The 9,763-nt window shown below is 33.7% G+C and overlaps 1 non-coding gene and 1 pseudogene across 1 annotated transcript; one reads left to right on the forward strand and one right to left on the reverse strand.

The window, feature by feature from the left end:
* Positions 1-289: 289 nt before the first annotated feature.
* LOC102625425 (uncharacterized) lies at positions 290-5,608 on the forward strand (annotated as a pseudogene).
* A 3,742-nt stretch (positions 5,609-9,350) lies between these two features.
* LOC127899551 (small nucleolar RNA R71) lies at positions 9,351-9,454 on the reverse strand. Its single transcript, XR_008051429.1, has one exon. It is a non-coding gene; the product is annotated as a small nucleolar RNA R71 (small nucleolar RNA).
* Between the last annotated feature and the right edge of the window lie 309 nt (positions 9,455-9,763).

Raw genomic sequence — 9,763 nt, forward strand, 5'->3', positions numbered from 1 at the left:
CAACAGAAGTAAGAAGAAAAAGATTATCTCTAAGAAAATGGGAGGAGGGGCCATGATGGTCAGAATTCAAGAGGGATTAAATCAAAGCCCAAAGGCAAATCAAATGTTGAATGTTCTTGCTCTCACAAATTTGGTCATTATGGTTTAGAATGCTGAACCAATCTATCTAAAGGACCTGGCGCTGAGAAGTCAAATTTTATAGAGAAGGTTAAAGTGGCATCTTTGTTAATGTTTGTCATGTTAAGGAGGATACTCAAGGAAATATTTAAACATAAGTTACAACAATCACATGTGTGGCGACAAGTCTGTATTCTTTGATTTAGATGAATCTTTCCGTGATAATGTGAAGTTTGGTGATAATTCAAAAGTCTCTATTATGGGAAGAGGAAAGGTATCAATCCAAACCAAGGGTTCAAGCTATCCCTAATGTTCTTTTTGTTCTAAATTTAAAAACGACTTTGTTAAGTGCTAGTTAGCTTCAAGAAAAAATATATGAAATTTTTATTAAAGATGGAGGTTGCAGAATATAAGATGAGAAATTAGGCTTAATTGCCTAAATCAATATGACAACAAATGAAATGTTTCCGCTATATATCCACAACACTACCCACTTGTGCTTCTCAGCAAAATTGAAAGAAACAGCATGGTCATGGCATTTTTGCAATGGATGTTAAATTTTGGTGGATTATAGACATTGATTGTGGAGGAGAATACAACTCATGAATTTGAAAAATTTTGTGAGAACTATGGAATCAAAAGGTAACTTACAGTAGCATATTCAACTTAACAAAATGGAGTTTATGAGAGGAAAATCACATCATTTTGAATATAGTGTGAAACCTTTTGACAAAAAGTTGTATTTCGAAGAATTTCTAGCCTAATGTAGTTAGTTGTAGCATTCATATTCTGAATAAAAGTCCTACACTTGCTATTCAAAATATGACCCTTGAGGAGGCATAGAGCAGACGAAGACCATGGTAGATCATTTCAAAATTTTTGGATATGTTACCTATGCTCATATTCTAGACATGAAGAGAAAAAAGCTAGATGACAAAGGAGAAAAATGCATTTTTCTTGGGGTTAAGTGAACAATCAAAAGCTTATAAGCTTTAAAATCTTAATGCTAAGAAAATTGTCATTAGTTGGGACGTCATTTTTTATGCAGATCAAGCCAAGTCGTGGAACAAAAGGGCTATTAGTGAACAAATTCCAATTGATTTTGACGGTGAAAATAATGAGGATGCAAAGCAGCCCCAACAACAGCAAGTTCTAGCAGTTGCTGCTCTTGGCAATCCTTAAAATAAAGCTCTTACAGCATCTTCAACCTCAGAATTTGATGATCAAGTTGAAGTAACAACTCAGTCAAGTCATGTTTGAAAGAGGTCATGATGGAAGATGGATGATGAAGTGATTGGAATCAATCAATCTGAGGACCCACTTACACATTTTGCTTTGTTAGTAAATAGTGATCCTACAGATTTCAACAAAGCAGTCAAAGAATTAAAATGGTGAAAAGCTATCGATGATGAAATTGAAGCCATTCAACGTAACAACACCTAAGAGTTGACTGACCTTTCAGATGGACACAAGATAGAGTTGAAGGAAAATGGCAATATTGACAAATATAAAGCTTGGCTAGTAGCTAAAGCAATAAGCAAGAGTTTGATGTTGACTATAAAGAAGTATTTGCTCATGTTGCAAGACAGAATACAATCATATTGATTATTGCCTTGGCAGCACAAAATTCATGGTCTATTTTCTAATTGGATGTGAAATCAAGTTCTTACATGGAGGCTTATAAGAAGAGGTACTTAACGATTTATCATAACCCAACTTAGATCTGACAAGATATTTTCCACTTTGTATCTTAACAAGGCCCGTAGGGTTTTGTTTTTGGGGTATCCATACACCCTAAAATGCGTCTTACCAATTAAGGCGAATCACCCATTATAAACCCAGCATATCTCTCGTGCTTTGCCGATATGTGATTCGCCTAAGGTGTTACAAACATTCCCTTAAGAACTTAGCGTCCTTGCTGAGGTTTACCATACCATCGCTCAAGAAGACATGCAGAGCCGCTCTGATACCATTTGTCATGACCCAACCTAGACTTGGCAAGATATTGTCTGCTTTGGGCCTAACAAAGCTCGCGTGGTTTTGTTTATAGGGTACCCATACACCCTAAATGTATCTTACCAATTAAGATGGATCACCCCTTATAAACCCAACATCTCTCTCATGGTTTATCAATATGGGATTCACTTAGGATGTTACACAATCAACCTCCTGGCTATATGAAATTAGGCAATGAACATAAAGTGTATAAATTGAAAAAGGTTCTATATGAACTAAAACAAGTACCCCGAGCTTGGTATAGTCATATAGATGTTTATTTCTTGAAGAAAGGTTTTTGAAAATGCCCATATAAGTTACACAAAACAGATAATAGAGGAAAAATGCTTATGGTATACTTATATGTAGATGATTTAATTTATACGGGAAATGATAGAGCCATGTTTGAAAAATTTAATAAATCCATGATGTTTGAATTTGACATGTTTGATCTTGGTATGTTGCACTATTTTCTGGGTATAGAAGTTAAATAATCTACTGCTGGAATCTTTGTTTCACAAAAGAAATATGTACAAGAGATTCTAGGTAGGTTTCGAATGAAGAATTGCAATGTTATTACTACACTAATTGAGTTTGGTTTAAAGCCTTATAAGGATCTTGAAGGAAGAAAGAGGACAATACCTTTTACAAGCAAATTGTGGGAAGCTTAATGTACTTGACTACAACAAGACCTAATATAATGTATGTTGTAAGTCTAACGAGTAGGTATATAGAGAATCAAATAGAGATACATCTTTTAGTTACCAAGCGAATCTTTCGTTACTTGGAAAGTACTGCTGATTTTGGGCTCTTCTACAAAAGGAATGAAAAATCAAATTTGTATGGCTTCACTGATAGTGATTATACTGGAGTTTTGGATGATAGAAGAAGCACATCTAGATATTTGTTTAGGATGGCTTCAGCAATTGTTTCATGATCATCAAAGAAGCAACCAATTGTCATGTTACCAACCATTAAAGCTAAACTTGTTGCTGCAATAGCCTGTGCTTGTCAAGCTATTTGGCTAAAAAAAATTCTTGAAGAGCTACATTTTAAGCAAGAGGAAGCCATTGTAATTTATTGTGACAACAATTCAGCAATAAAGCTCTCCAAAAACACGCATATAGATGTTGAGCATCATTTCTTAAGGGATCTTACAAATAATCAAGAAATTGATTTTTTTTTCTACTATAAGAGTGAAGACCAGGTTGCCGATGTCTCTAATAAGCCCCTCAAGTTGGCTAGTTTTTTAAAGTTAAGAAAGTTACTTGGAGTTTGCAAAATGGAGGATTCAACTTGAAGGAGGGTGCTGCATTTTATTTTTAAACTAAATGTTTATAACATCAGTTTAAAGGGGGGGATTGTTGGAAATTTCATATTTATGTCAATAAAGTACTTATGTTGACTTAGTCTTTAAAGAGTTTGTTAGCAATGTTATTGTTTATCTGGTCTTTAAGATATAGTTACAGTAGTGAAGAGTAGCTGCAATATCTGCAAGATAATGTCTCATCAATTCCTACTATTTTACTTAATTTGTTACTATACTACTTATATAATGGCACTAGTATGAATAAAGTATGTATTATTTTTCAACTAATTGTCTAAGCTTGAGTGTTCATTTTATAACCACTAAAAGTCAACATAAAAAATAGAGCAAGCAAAAAAAAAAAATCAGAGGAAAACAAAAAGAAAGAAAAAAGAAAGAAAGTTCTTGGAATAAAAAAGGATGCTTTTTAACAGAAAAAGAAAGAAGAATCAAAAGGGAGACCTCTTCAAAGAAAGAAATAGAGAGATAGTAAAAGGGTTCAAAGGAAATTTTGTAGATGTTATTGTATCACACGAACCCATATTATTTGGATTATTTATCACAATTTATTTTACTAGTGATTATCTTATAACCCTTATTTTATTTTGTAATTATCTTATGGTATTTTAGTATGTATAAACTTCGATTTTTATAAAGAATTATGATTCTTTTACAATTTATACTAAAAAAGTAATGTTTAGTTTTAATTTAAGACTTTTATACTTAGTATTTTTCTAAATACTAATAAATATTACTTTCTAAAAATATAATTTAATTAATCACAAAAAAATTAATACAATACAATGTAACACCAAATATAGGGTGCGTTTGGGATTGAAGTTGAACAACTGTAGTTTTAAAATACAACACTAAAATGTTTGGTAAACACTAACTGCTATAACTTGAAAGTTATGTTGATTTGATTTTTCAGTTATATAATAAAAAAATTATTATATGATTAATAATTTTGTCAAAATTATTATTAAAAATTTATATTTACTACATATTATTAACTTTTGTTTAATAGTTATAGCTCTTTTTCCACAGCAGCTGTAGCTTAAAAGCTATAGTACCTCAATTCCAAACATGACCATAGTATAACTAAAAATTAGGACAGTACAGTGTAGCACCAAATGTTGTACAATATTATTACAATCTAGTGCTAATGCAATATAGTTTAGTACAATACACCTGCATTAAAATAATACAATATAATATAATATAATATAATATGTCAAACGCACCCTATAAGATGTTTACTACTATTAGATTTTGTAAGAAGTTGATGTGTTTGGAACAATTGCTGTACTAACTGATTTATTTGTTTTCTATGACATTCCAAGTGTTGGATTCTGATTTTTTATTAGGCTAGGAGGAGACAAAGGGAGAAAGAAAAGTACTCAACAAGTATTACTCACCAGATTTCGAACCATTACAATTTAATTCTCACAAAGAAAATGTCATTGGCGAGGTAACTATAATTACTCTACGTAATTAAATTTATTTTATTCAATTATATAGTTTCTGATTTTGTGTATTAACTTTAATGTTTAATAATGTTAAATGATATTGCAAACGTATCTTGGAATTCAAATATCCAGGTTCTATTTTAAATGCACAAAGTGCTCAGCTGAGCTGACAATGAAAACAGATCCTCAAAATTCATATTATGTAGTGGAGTTTGGTGCATCTCGTAATTATAAACCATGGCGTGCAGAGGATGAGGATGTAGACAAGGAGAAAAAGAAGAGAGATGCTGAAGAGATGGGGAATGCTATGAAAGCTTTGGAGAATAGAGCCTTGGATTCCAAAAGGGAGATGGACATCCTTGCAGCACTTGATGACATGAAGTCTATGAAGTCTAGACATGCAACTGTTAGTGTAAATTTTATGCTGAGGCCTTGCAGAGCACAGCTCCTGAAAACGAGAAGACACCAGAAGAAGAGGATGAAGCACTTAATAGATTAATATTCCTGAAATAGAAAGAAGTTATTTGAAGGATTTCTGATGAAGATCTCAATAATGATGGTGATTTGTTTCAATTTGGTAGTGAAAGTAGTGAAGCTCAAGCAACAATTTGAAGAAAAGAAAGCTTTCTGAAGTAAACCAACAAATGCATTGACAAAAGCCAATTTTTTTGATAGCATTAGTCATGGTCATCTATTTTTCTCTTTACCCTTAAAAGCATGAAAGTAATGGTGTGTTTACCAATTAGTAATTGGAATGAGCTGGAATCGGAACGAGTTGGAATCAGATTGAGTTGGAATCGGAATCAAGTATGAGAATTAAAATAAGTTATTTACTTGAGTTGTCGAAATCAGAATTAAAATGAGATTCATTTTCATTGATGTGTTTACTCTATCTTGGAATCGGAATGAACTATCATAATTTACTAAAATGCCCTTTGTTAATTATTGTCAATTGATGATAATAATAATAATAATAATAATAAGAATAAATTATATTTTAATAATATTTTAATAAATAATAATAATAAAAATAACAAAATCAATAAATAATAATAATAATTTCATTATTTATTATTAATGTCATTATTTTTTAATAATAATAATAGTCTCATAGCAGCTGCTCTCCTAGTCAGTTGAGGGTCTCGCTGACATTCTCCTTCATACCATGTAGTCATTTCTTGCCATGTATATGTTTGTTGATGTAAAATGCTGACATGGCCCAATAAGACTTAGAGGACCTGATAAGTTTTAGATCCATCAGGGCTTGGATCTCTGTTCTGTACAGTTCTTCGTCATGGGACATGCCTGGATGTGAGGCTGTCTGGTGAGGCATGGACCATCCTTCTTTATAAGGCAATGACACGAAGTATTATTCTCGAGCCCAAAACTGATTTGGAACTTCTGCACAGCATTCTAAGAGCTCCTTAATTTAGGTGTCAAATTTGTGGACCAGGTTTTTCTTTATTTTTCTCTTTTCACCCTCTCCAAAAATGGAGTGTTTTTCAACCCAAGGTACTTGAAACAAATGGGCCTTACCATTCATAGGATTATGAATGGTGTATGAAAACCCTTCAGGAAAAAAGGCAAAAGGGGCAACAAGACTAAGGAAATCTGTATCCAATAAGATATCTTCGCCAGTATGATCAAAAGCAAAGAATCCATGCCTTATTCCGAATGGTTTGACTTCGATCGGCCTGGTGTACTTTCGGCTATAGAAGTCTTCTCCGCTTATAGAGCCAAAAGATACTCGTGTGGGGACATAACAGTCTCTGGCTACACACGCTTCTCGTATTATTGAACAAACTGCTCCAGTATCAATTAAAGCAGTGAGTGCTACTTGGCTTTCTTATGTTGGACTGAGGACGATTTTGACGTAGGGTCTGAAGGAAGGTGTAGGTTCTCTAGCAAGATCAACCGGTAATGGTTGCTTCACCATCAGAACCTATTATTCTTCTTCTTCAAAGCTGCTACTAGTTGTTTCTTTAGTACTGCTATCTGTCTCTCCACAGTCGAATATTGCTCGGATTGGATTGGCTGTCCAATAATAGTCATCATCATCAAATTGTGCTTGTTGGATCATTTGGAGAAGCTTAGTTGGGAGTTTCTCTTTTGACTTGCACTACTTTGCATAGTGTCCTTTCTTTCCACAAATAAAACATCTCCCTGAACTCCTTTTCTTTGTTCGCCTTTTGACAAAGCGATAGCCTTTGTAAGGCTTCCAGGGCCTTTTCTCTTTCTTCCGCTTTCCTGGTGTTGAGTGTTAGAAAATGCATATTTATAAAGGAGAAAACCATCATTTTACATTTCAAGTCTTACTAACAACCCTTACTTTTATGTTTTTAACATTCTTGTGATTTAATTACGTGTGTTTTATTTTAATTAAGTAATTTATGTATTTTAGGAGCATTATAGTCATTTCACAATAAAGGAGAGATCAGACGGCAAAACGGACATCACTTTTGAACTCAGGACGGTCGAAAACCTTAGGAAGAGCATAAAAGGAAAAATGGCACTATTCACATGTACGGTACTATTCACGTATACGGTACTGTATACGTTACTGTTCACAGCGCTGTTCACATAGACGGACCGATGACGTGGCATTGACCGATGATGTGGCATTGACTGATGAGGTGTCACGATCCTGTTGGACTAAAATTCTTATGTACTGTTGATGGTGACGTGGCAGCATATCAGTGGACGAAAAATCTCGCGTACGGTGCATGCATCACACAGGATTATTTTCAACCAAACTGTGTTACTGTTCATCCGGGTCAAACCGTGTTACTGTTCATCCGCGTGGTCAAACCGTGGACTGTTGACTGATGATGTGGCGCAATCCTGAGCGTCCAAACTGTTTTTAATCCGATGGCCATGATTTACTCCATATCTATAAAAAGGGGGCCTCTCCCCCCTAATTTGATATCTCTGAATCCATTTTTGGGATCCATTTTCTGTAATTCCCTCTCCATCTTGTATTTTCTACATATTTTAATAAATTTCCATTTTGCCCCTAGTTCAATTATGAGTGGCTAATTTTCTTTCAAGCTTGGGTTGAAGGTGAAGTCTCAATATGTGTCATGGGCTTAATTTGGTAAATTTATTTTCTCTTCCCCTCTAGTTTTTGTGGAAGTTTTGACTTCTCGTCGACAAATAATAATAATCTTGTTTAGATACCGCCTTGGTTACACCGGCTCTCTAGTATAAGGTTACTATTATTTGGCACGATAAGCCCTTAGCACCATATTGATTAGAGTGTGGTTCATGAGGTGTGGATTCCCCCCTCATGGTTTAATTGGCATTAATACGGATTATTTAGCCCATGATGCATGTTGATACGGATCCAGATATCCAAGTACGTCAATTTAATAGATTTTCTCTTCAATTTATTCTCTCAATTGCAATTGCAATTTTAGAATTTATTCTTGCCATTTTAATTTAATTATTAGCATATTCCAAATCATTTCCACCATAAATCCAACTACCCATTTACAAAATTAATTCTATATATAATTAAAATCCACCTCCTCGTGGGATCGATACTCGTCACCATTAGTCTATACTACAATAGATTCGTGCGCTTGCAAGTACATTAAAATTTGCACAACAAGTTTTTTGCGCCGTTGCCGGGGAGGTAAGTAATTTTAATTCATAGAATTAATTTTTGTGAATAATTTCTTTTAATTGTTTTCTTGTAATTTTTTTTATTAAAAAAAAGAAAAAAGAAAAAAGAGTGAATTTACATTTTGAGCTAAGAATTTTATTTTCTCTCTTCTTTAAAATTCTGTAATTTAATTTTGAATTTATTTTTCTTTGGAATTTTTTTATCTTATTAATTTATTTTTATTTAATTTATTTCACGTATTTGTTTTTGCGTATTTTTATAGTAAGGTTGTAATAGCGCAATAAGGTTAGTATCGTAATTTCTCCCTCTTCTTTATTTTTATTTGTTTTGTTCCCATCTTTATTTTTTTTATTTGTTTTGCATGCATGGTCGTAGGTCATTATTACCTAATCTTGAACCTATAGACCTTGAACTAAAAAAAACACTTCGCACGCACAAGAACGTTAAAAATAAAATGGATTTACAAGCACCACAGGAGAGGCCATTTAAGGACTATTTTAGTCCCTTAGCTAATTTGAGCACATCATGCATAAGATACCCAAATGTAGCTGTTAGGAGTTTTGAATTAAAACCCAGTGTGCTAAATTGTCTCCCAACATTTTATGGCCTAGAAAATGAGGACCCATATAATCATCTGAATGATTTTCATGCAATTTGTCAAACTTTTAAATATGAAAATTTTTCAGACGATGATGTTAAACTCAGATTATTCCCATTTTCTTTAAAGGATAGAGCTCGTTCATGGTTAAATACTTTACCTGCTAATAGCATTTCATCATAGGAACAAATGGTAACAAAATTTTTGAATAAATATTTCCCAGTGCATAAAACCAACGCTATTCGCAGGGAAATCTCGGAGTTTACCCAGAGAGAGGACGAGCAGTTTTTTGAAACATAGGAGCGATTCAATGGGCTACTCTTGAAGTGTCCACATCATGGGTACGAAAAATGGCACCAATGCCAATACTTTTTGGAGGGATTATTGCCGAATGTGCAAGAATGGCTAATGGCAACAAGTGGAGGAGAGCTAATGTCAAAAAGTGCATCAGAGATTTGGGAATTCTTCCAGCGACAAACGGATAATTCCCAACAACGGAGTCGATCACTCAGGAATACGAGAAGAATTAAGGGAGTAAATGAGGTTCACATTGGCGAGTCAAGTTCAGAAATTAAAGAAGTCAAAGCGATAATTGAAAGTCTCTCTCGACAAATAGCATCGTTATCGACTGCTAAATCAACAGAGCCACATGA

Source organism: Citrus sinensis, chromosome 8 (assembly GCF_022201045.2).
Source record: "Citrus sinensis cultivar Valencia sweet orange chromosome 8, DVS_A1.0, whole genome shotgun sequence".
Taxonomy (NCBI): domain Eukaryota; kingdom Viridiplantae; phylum Streptophyta; class Magnoliopsida; order Sapindales; family Rutaceae; genus Citrus; species Citrus sinensis.